At 44.0% G+C, this 8,966-nt stretch overlaps 1 pseudogene; it reads right to left on the bottom strand.

Annotated features, from left to right (window-relative positions):
• Positions 1 to 7,639: 7,639 nt before the first annotated feature.
• LOC119431876 (uncharacterized) lies at positions 7,640 to 8,710 on the bottom strand (annotated as a pseudogene).
• Between the last annotated feature and the right edge of the window lie 256 nt (positions 8,711 to 8,966).

Here is an 8,966-nt window from a genome sequence, read left to right as displayed (position 1 = left end):
TGTCTCTGTTCTCTCCTTTACACTATATATATATATATATATATATATATATATACAGGGTGTTTCATTTTAGCTGCACCAAATTTAAAAAAAATTGCCTGTGGCAGATAGCGGAATTCTAATCCTTGATCTAAACTTCTCGATGAGGCGGCCATTACTTCCATGCGAAAACACCCGTGTACTTAGATTTAGGTGCACCTTAAAGAACCCCAGGTGGTCCAAATTTCCGGAGTCCCCCACTGCGGCGTGCCTCATAATCAGAACTGGTTTTGGCACGTAAAACCCCATAATTTAATTTTTTTAACGAGAAATCAAAACGCCTAATTGAGTAATTAGCATAATTACGCTAGTTAACTTTTTAAATTAATGATATTTTGGCACATCTTTCAATCTACGAATTATAGCCGCTGAGTTCGCAAGGCGTATCCACTTGGATCAAATTCTCAGGACTGAACCAGTTTCGAGATATTAATTTTTAACGTGTCCGACGAAATGTATGGGCGTTCCAGTTAACTTTTTGAGGAAAACGCTGTTTTATGCATTGAAGCACAAAGTTAACTGGAACGCCCATGCATTTCAGCGGACACTTTGAAAATTATCTCGAAACTGGTTCAGTCCTGAGAATTAGTTCCATGTGGATACGCCTTGCGAACTCAGCGGCTATAATTCGTAGATTGAACGATGTGCCGTATAATAATTAATTAAAAAGTTAATTGGCGTAATTATGCTAATTACTCAATTAGGCGTTTTGATTTCTCGTGGAAGTAATGGCCGCCTCATCGCATAGTTTAGATCAAGGATTAGAATTGTGCTATCTGCCACAGGCAATTTTTAAAAATTTGGTGCAGCTAAAATGAAACACCCTGTATATACATGCATACAAGATGAAGGGTTTCGCGCCAGACCCGAAGGTAAATAAAAAAAAGGAGAAAAAAAGACGAACGTTTATGGCATATTTACTGACTGACGTTTCGGCTATTGTAGAGCAAAGCCGGCGGTGACCATTCCTGCTACTAACCTTATTTTGACGCACTCGGTGTCTATTCCCAATATTTCTGCCATTCTCAAACGGCATCAAAATATTCTAGGTCAATGTTAAAGACTTAGAATAATTTTCCCAGAGGCACCCCGAGTAGTGTACCGACGCTTAAAAAACATTCGCGATTTGATAACCTCTTCTAAAGTCGGCGCCCGCGTACAAGGAGGTTGTAGTCCATGTAGTAAACCACGCTGTAAAGTATGCCCGCATATGCTAACCACGAAACTTCGCGCTCCGTATCAAAGGTAGCTTCAACTTTGACACGTCGAACGCCATTTATCTGCTTGAGTGTGGTACGTGCCACCTACAATATATTGGTCAAACAGAAACGCCGTTCAGAATCCGGTTCAATAATCATCGTTCTCACGCAAAGCATCTCCCACACCTTCCAATGCCAAAACACATGTGCTTAACTGGGAATTCTTTTGACAGTATCAGAGTGGCTATATTGGAATCTGGTTTTCCTTCCCACCACGATCGTTTTAGTCCGCGAATCTTACCTGATATACAAGTTCAATGCCCTTTCTTGTGGTATTAACGAAAACATCGGAAAACTAACCTGCGTCAGCAACTCACATTGAACACTTCTTATGTATATATATATTTTGCTTGTGCACGTGCTCACTGTGGCTGTTTATACGAGGTTTTTCTAGATTGAAAGTTTGTGTTTGTGCCAGGTGACTGGCAGCTACGGCTATGGAATTCTCTGCACGGGTCACGTGTTGACGGAATATTGTATAATTGCAACACTGGGAGGTTATTATTTTTTGTGAATTCATGATATACCGGTTTTTGTCCACGTGTGCATTGTTAAATCTGTCCACGGGCGCATTTTTAATCCTGCTTTCTGCCGCCGGGCGGCAGACAGCACTTGCGTTCATGTTATACACTCGTGCGCAGCTTGTACTTTTTTAACACCGCATGATTATGTGATTATGTAGTGATGATTTTCATCTGCTGTAATTTTTAGAACTGCCCGGCCATTTTTTTTCATTTTGTCACCGTGCTGTGACTAGGATTTGATTGTGCGCATGTCGTGTGGGACAACGCGATAAGTGTCTAGTGTCTCGATATATACCTGTAACGCAACCACATTTGTACTCACTCCGACGAAGGTCGGTCCTCCGGCTGAAATGTCAGTCAGTAAATATGCCATAAACGTTCGTCTTTTTTCCCCTTTTTTGAGTATATATGTGTGTATATATATAGATATGTATATACAATATCATAATTAATATATATTCATTATATATATATTATATTAAAAATATATATATATAGTTCAAAAAAGAGAAGCACGTATGAAAAACATTACAGGACTTTACTGACGTTTCGGCCGGGGTCCGGCCTTCATCAAGAGCGCACACACACACACACACACACACACACACACACACACACACATATATATATATATATATATATATATATATATATATATACATATATATCGTCTTTATACTGGTCGCCGCCCTATGAGGGCCCCCCTCCACTCGGAGGAGACTTTAAGCCCTGAAGAAAAGTCTACGGTCATTGCATTCTAAGCGGTGCTCACATATGGGACAGAAGCTTGGAGGTTAACAAAGACGCTCGAGAACATGTTAAGGACTGCACAAAGAGCGATGGAACGAAAAATGTTAGGCTTAAAGTTAAGAGACCGGATGAGAGGGGTGTGGATCAGAGACCAAACGGGGATAACCGATATTCTAGTTGACATTAAGCGGAATAAATGGAGCTGGGCAGGCCATGTAATGCGTAGGATGGATAACCGATGGGCCATTAGAGTTACAAAATGAATCCCAAGAGAAGGGAAGCACAGTCGAGGACGGCACAAAACTAGGTAGGGTGGCGAAGTTAGGAAATTTGCAGGTGCAAGTTGTAATCAGCTAGCGCAAGACAGGGGTGATTGGAGATCACAGGGAGAGAGGCCTTCGTCCAGCAGTGGGCATAAATATAGGCTGATGATGATACTTCAACCTGGCGTTTTCCGCCACATAGGCGCGAAAAGTCTGCAGGTAGGTTTCCTCGTTCAACCTTGCGCTGACGTTCGATGACTCTTTGTCGCATAGCAGTACCGATCGCGACGAGACGAACAGTGTTGTGTTTCCTGAAGATCACTACTCTCACTAATCGGGGTCGGTTGCACTGATTGCGGTTAGTCTCAGTGCGTCGGGTTGGTATACCAGGTGTGTGGGACCACGACGGGGCGAGGTTCCATGCCTGTGCGCGACACGACTTGCGCTTTCGCGACGTTACAGTTGTCGGGCCAAGACTCTCGGAGGTGCTCGAACCGGCTGGTCTTGAAAAACGTCGCATGCAGCCTGAATGCGCTCTTCGGAAGGCGTACCATAGGCAGGAGATGGCTGGCTGCGATCTGCATTGTGAAAGACGGTGATGCAGGCTCTTCAAGGCTCGAAGTAGGGACAGCTGTGTCTGAACAGAAACCAAAGGTTTCTTGCGCTTCTGGAATTTGTGCGTCTCTTCTAGTCTCTTGGCGTCTTTTGAGATGGTCTCTTGTGGGTATTGCTCGTCGATAGTGGCTTGCGCGTCTTGCAGTCTTGCAGCAGCTAATGGACGACTCCCCATTCGGCCAATGACTGCTGTGAAGTGAGGAGGTGTGGTTCTGATGGGGTCAGAAGAATTTCGTTTCCAGGATCCGCGGCCAGATTGGTGGGGTGCTGGAGTGGTACCGCTCCATCATCGGAGCTCGACAAAATACTGTATGATGGTTGTTCCGTAACCATGGCACCGGAAGATGATGATGGGCTCGCAATTCCCAGCTGCAAAGGTGGCTGGTACTCGGGAACTAATAACATTGATGCGGGACAACTAACGTTGGGTATTTTTATTGACTATAGCAAGGCATTTGATCGTTTAAATCTTCAAATTTTGGTAAGTAAACTATACGGATATGGTATCCACGGCGTGGCCAATATGTTGTTTTGATCTCATCTGTCTGGGCGGACGCAGTGCGTTGCTATCGAAAAATACTGCTCTTCGTATAGAGCAATTAAATCAGGGGTGCCACATGGTAGCGTTTTGGGCCCACTTTTGTTCAATATCTATGTAAACGATATTGCTGAAATAGTAAGTGGTGCATTCATTGTACAATACGCTGACGATAGGAGCCTGTTTGTCTCTGGCCATAATCTTGATGATCTGTTACAGAGGTCTCACATGTATACTTAGCCATTTGTTGGCTTATTCTCATAATAACGGTCAAGCAATTAATACCTCCGAATCACAGGTCATATTGTTCAAGGCAAGAGGCAGGCAGTATTATTTAAATCAAGAATTATTCTTGGACGGTGCAGCCATTGAAACTTTGCGCAAATACAAAGTATTGGGCGTTACACTTTCAGAAGATATCAACTGGCCATATCACATTGAACTAGTTAAGAAATCATTCTCACCTGCCGCCGGTGTATTATCCCGTTGTAGTCATTTATTTCCGGAGAAAGTAAAGTTGCAGATATATTATACCTTGCTTGAATCGCATCTCAATTATTGTGCGCTTGTGTGGGCTACCACCTAGAACTTCAGAAACTTCAACTTCAGAAACTAGCACTTTGACATATAGCCAATCAACTTTATTTCCATCTGACCGCGCAACGTTCTTTTATAAATATGACTTAATACGAGTAACTAATATCTAAATATACCGGGTACTGTATTCTTTTTGCTTCGGTGCCGAAAATCGTAGAACCTTTTTAGAACATACGTGACAACTTGTACGCGAAAAAAAGTGACGCGCGTACCCGCAGCCAAGACACGTGGTTCAGTTCAGTTTATTGTCCTTAAAGACCCCCAGAGGGGGTATTACATATTGGGTGGGTATAACATAGGTTCCACATTTGGTACACATCATTAAATATATGCAAAGTGATCAATCACACGCTGTTTGAACAAAGACGGGCAAGCGATGTTAACAATGCCAGCAGGAAGGCCGTTCCAGTCTTTAGCTGTTCGAGGAATGAACGAGGCAGAAAAATGAGTGGTTCGGGCACGCGGGCGTGCGACTTGCTGCGGATGACTGGTGCGATGAGAGATGCGTGCCGCAGGAATGATGTATGGAGCATGATGAAGGACACTGAAAAAGAACTTGTGATAGAGCTCAAGACTAGCGACGCGTCGGCGATTAGATAGTAGTGTTAATCCGGATTGTGTTTTAAGTGCAGAGATACTGACGTCATATGAATATTGTGAGTGAATGAACCTAGTGGCGCGGTTCTGAACAGATTCAAGTGAGGTGATAGGATATGTTTGGTGCGGGCTCCAAATGGCAGATGCCTATTTTAGTTTTGGTCGAACAAGGGATTTGTAGGCAAGCAGTTTTACGTTTTAGGGTCCTGACGGAGATTACGCTTTAAAAAACCTAGTGTTTTATTAGCAGATGATATGATGTTAGAAATATGTTTATGTCAGGACAGATCATTGCATACGGTGATACCTAGGTAGTTATAGGACTCTACTAATTCGAGAGGCATGCTTCCGATTTGGTAAGGAAATACTAGGGGATTACGGCTACGAGTGGAAGACATAACTTTACACTTGTTTACATTAAGTGACATTAACCAATCACCACACCATGTTAGTATAGCGGAGAGGTCTTTCTGCAGGGCTGTTTGATTGTGGGTGTTACGTACAGTGCGATAAACGACACAATCATCGGCGAACATTCGGATATTACAGGACACATGTGAAGGTAAGTCATTAATATATATTAGAAATAATAGAGGGCCAAGAACCGATCCTTGAGGGACGCCTGATGTTACTGGCACAGGGTTAGATAATTATTTATAATGACAGATTGGGAGCGGTTACTAAGAAATTCAATAATCGAATTCAAAACATCAGGATGCAAATTAAGTCTTGTTAGTTTCAATATTAGACGTTGATGAGGGACTTTATCGAAGGCCTTAGAGAAATCCAGGAAGATTATGTCAGTCTGTATGTTACGGCCAAGGTTAGTGTGAACATTATGCAGGAAGATGGCCAGCTGTGTTTCGCAGGAGAAACCTTTGCGGAATCCGTGCTGGGCGGGATGGAAAAAGTGATTCGAGTCAAGAAAATTCATGATAAGAGAGTAGATGACATGTTCCATGATTTTGCAAGGGACGCTTGTTAGGGAAATGGGGCGGTAGTTAAGAGGCGAGTTTCTGTTACCTGATTTGTGGACTGGAACGACCTTCCCGATTTTCCAGTCATCTGGAATGAAACCTGAAAAAAGAGACTGGGCAAATATCAAAGACAAATAGGCTGCAGAAATAAGCTTAGTGTTTTTTAAAATTTTGGAGTTAATTTCGTCCATGCCGGAGGATGATGAACACTTGATTTTATCGATGACCGCACAAATACCGTCTACACTGAAGGCAATGGGTGGCATTGACGAGTTTATACTAAGCGATGACGAAACAGAAGGCGCATTAGATTCGTTAGTGAACACAGAAGCAAAGGCGGTATTAAACACGTCGGCGCAATCAGAATCATTAATAACTTCGTTCGATTCGTTAGTTATCTTAATAGTGCGCGTTTCGCTATTGTTTATGACTCTCCAAAATTGCCTCGGATTATTGATTAATAGGTTTGGTAAATCATTGTGATAAAAGGCGTGTTTGGCGTGACGCAGTGCGTCAACGTAGCTCTGTTCGGCTTCATAATATTTATCCCATGCGCATGGGCGCCCACTCTGTTTGGCGGCGCGATACAGGCGCTTTTTTGTTTTCTAGGCGTTTTAGGGCTTTTGTGAACCATGGTTTTTGCTGAGAAGAACGAAAGGTGACTTTAGGAATAAATTTCTTTGTAAGTTCACTTAGTTTGTTTTTGAAGCGCGTCCAATTGCTGTTAACGGAATGATCGTGAAAAGTTGATTCAAATACAGGAAAGAAGGTATTCATAGCTTCAGTTATTGCTTCGTAATTTCCTTTGTCGTATAGACATATTGTTTTCTTAAAGGTATCCCGTGTTAACAAATTGAGCGAAAACGTGGCATGGATGACTTTGTGATCACTGATCTCTGGCAAGTAACAAATGGATGAATGGCTGTCAGGGTGGTCGGTTAGTATGAGATCGAGGACGTTAGCAGTTTGCTGCGAAATCCGGGTTGGTTCGGTTACTAGCTGAGAAAGATTAAAGTTAAGGCAGAAATCGACAAAATTTTTGGCCTCTGTGTGTCCGGATACCGAGAATGATTGTATGGCACCCCCGTCTATTTGCGGGAAGTTAAAATCACCGAAGAGCAGGATTTGCGCGCTTGGGCGGGCGGTTACCAGTTCGCTTATGACGTTGTTAAGTTGATGACAGAAATCAGAAGTAGCATTGGGCGGTCTGTAACAGATACCAAGTAGCACTTTTTTGGAAAGGTATGGATTATCACCCATAGCATCTCAAGATCTGACGTAACGTTAAGTAGCGAGCATGGCAACTGCTCGCGAACAGCGACTAGTACACCACCACCACGGGTTCCTTCGCGGTCGTTCCGATAGAGGCAGAAACCGGGCAGGTCTGCTAGAACTTCGCTATCAGTAACGGCGCTGCTCAGCCATGCCTCAGTTAGTAATAGTATGTCACTACCGGTTGATAAGACTATGTTAGACACCAATTCACGCTTTGGGAGGAAACTGCGCACGTTGGTGTATATTATAGAAAGCGAAGCGCTATCTCTGCAGCAAGTCGGTGTTATGTTATTTTTCTGTTTGGGGTGATGTAGCTGCTATGCCACCTCTTTAACACTACTCGAGGCGGCATCAAAAGTATATCTTCTTGAACCAATGAACAGGGTCTTAAAGCGCAGAGAAAACGGAACGCCTTTACCTTTTGCGAATGCAAGGAGATGTTTTCGGGAATTTCGAACTGATCGAGAAAAGTCCTCACTAATACTGTAGTCAGTGCCCTTTAGCCTTCGGCCATTCGAAAGGATGTTTACTTTGGTTTTATGGAATGTAAATTTTGCTATGACGGGGCGAGAGTGATTGGGGGAGTGACGACCGATGCGATGTGCACATTCTATTTCTTTTGGATCAATCATCAGTTGCAACTTATCGCGGCACAGATCCACAATCAATCTTTCGCAGTCGGCAGTGGTTTCCGAGCCCGAAGGCTCAGGAATGCCGTAAAAAATTCAGTTATCCCGCCGTGAACGATTTTCGGCATCGTCGATGCGTGCTTCGAGGTCGGAAATGCGAAAAATAGCCTGCTCAGTCGTGGTGCGCATTGCATCCACTTCGTTTCGAATGGGCAAAAGCGTCTGGTAGTGACCCTCAAGGTCGTTCATTCGTTTGCTTAGATCAGTAATTGCTTTGTCGGTAGAAGTAAGTTGCGACTTAAGACCCTGAATTTCAGTGATTAGCTGGTTCTGACCAGCGGTTAGTTTTCGCAATTCGGTTAGTAGGCTTTCAGGGATGTCAGGACCGGGGTTCGTTTCAACATCACCGGCCAAAATAAGCAAGGCATGGATAATATGGGCACATTCGACAGCAATGGCGACACAGCAGTGCGGGCTCGGCAACTGCACCAGGAAATAATTGCTAGACTTTTTAGAAAAGAGAGCGTATGGTTGACTAACCTGCATTGCAAAAGCGAAAGGTTTAGCGAGCTGTGCAGATGCGCAGTCGCCGAGCCCACAAAGCTGTGTCGATGGCCGCGTCCAGTTTATATCTGGTGGCCGCGTTGCCGTTGATGACGATGGGGATTGCCACAGCTGACTGCGGACCACCGGCCGCCACTTCTTCTGTAGGATGTCCGGATATGACGCATCGCTGGCACGGAAAACCTGGATGTTCCCTGGCTCGTTTCCTTGGTAGTCGACCACGCGCCTCGACGAAGCTGACGGAGCAGCAGCGGTTATCGCAGGCAGCAGGAAATGCACAGCAGCGAAGGTGACGATCTGCAATGCAAAAGCGAAAGGATTAGCGAGCTGTGCAGATGC

This window comes from Dermacentor silvarum, chromosome 10 (assembly GCF_013339745.2).
Source record: "Dermacentor silvarum isolate Dsil-2018 chromosome 10, BIME_Dsil_1.4, whole genome shotgun sequence".
Lineage (NCBI taxonomy): Eukaryota > Metazoa > Arthropoda > Arachnida > Ixodida > Ixodidae > Dermacentor > Dermacentor silvarum.
The sequence above is the reverse complement of the archived record's forward strand: the minus strand, read 5'-3'. Positions and strand labels throughout refer to the sequence as shown.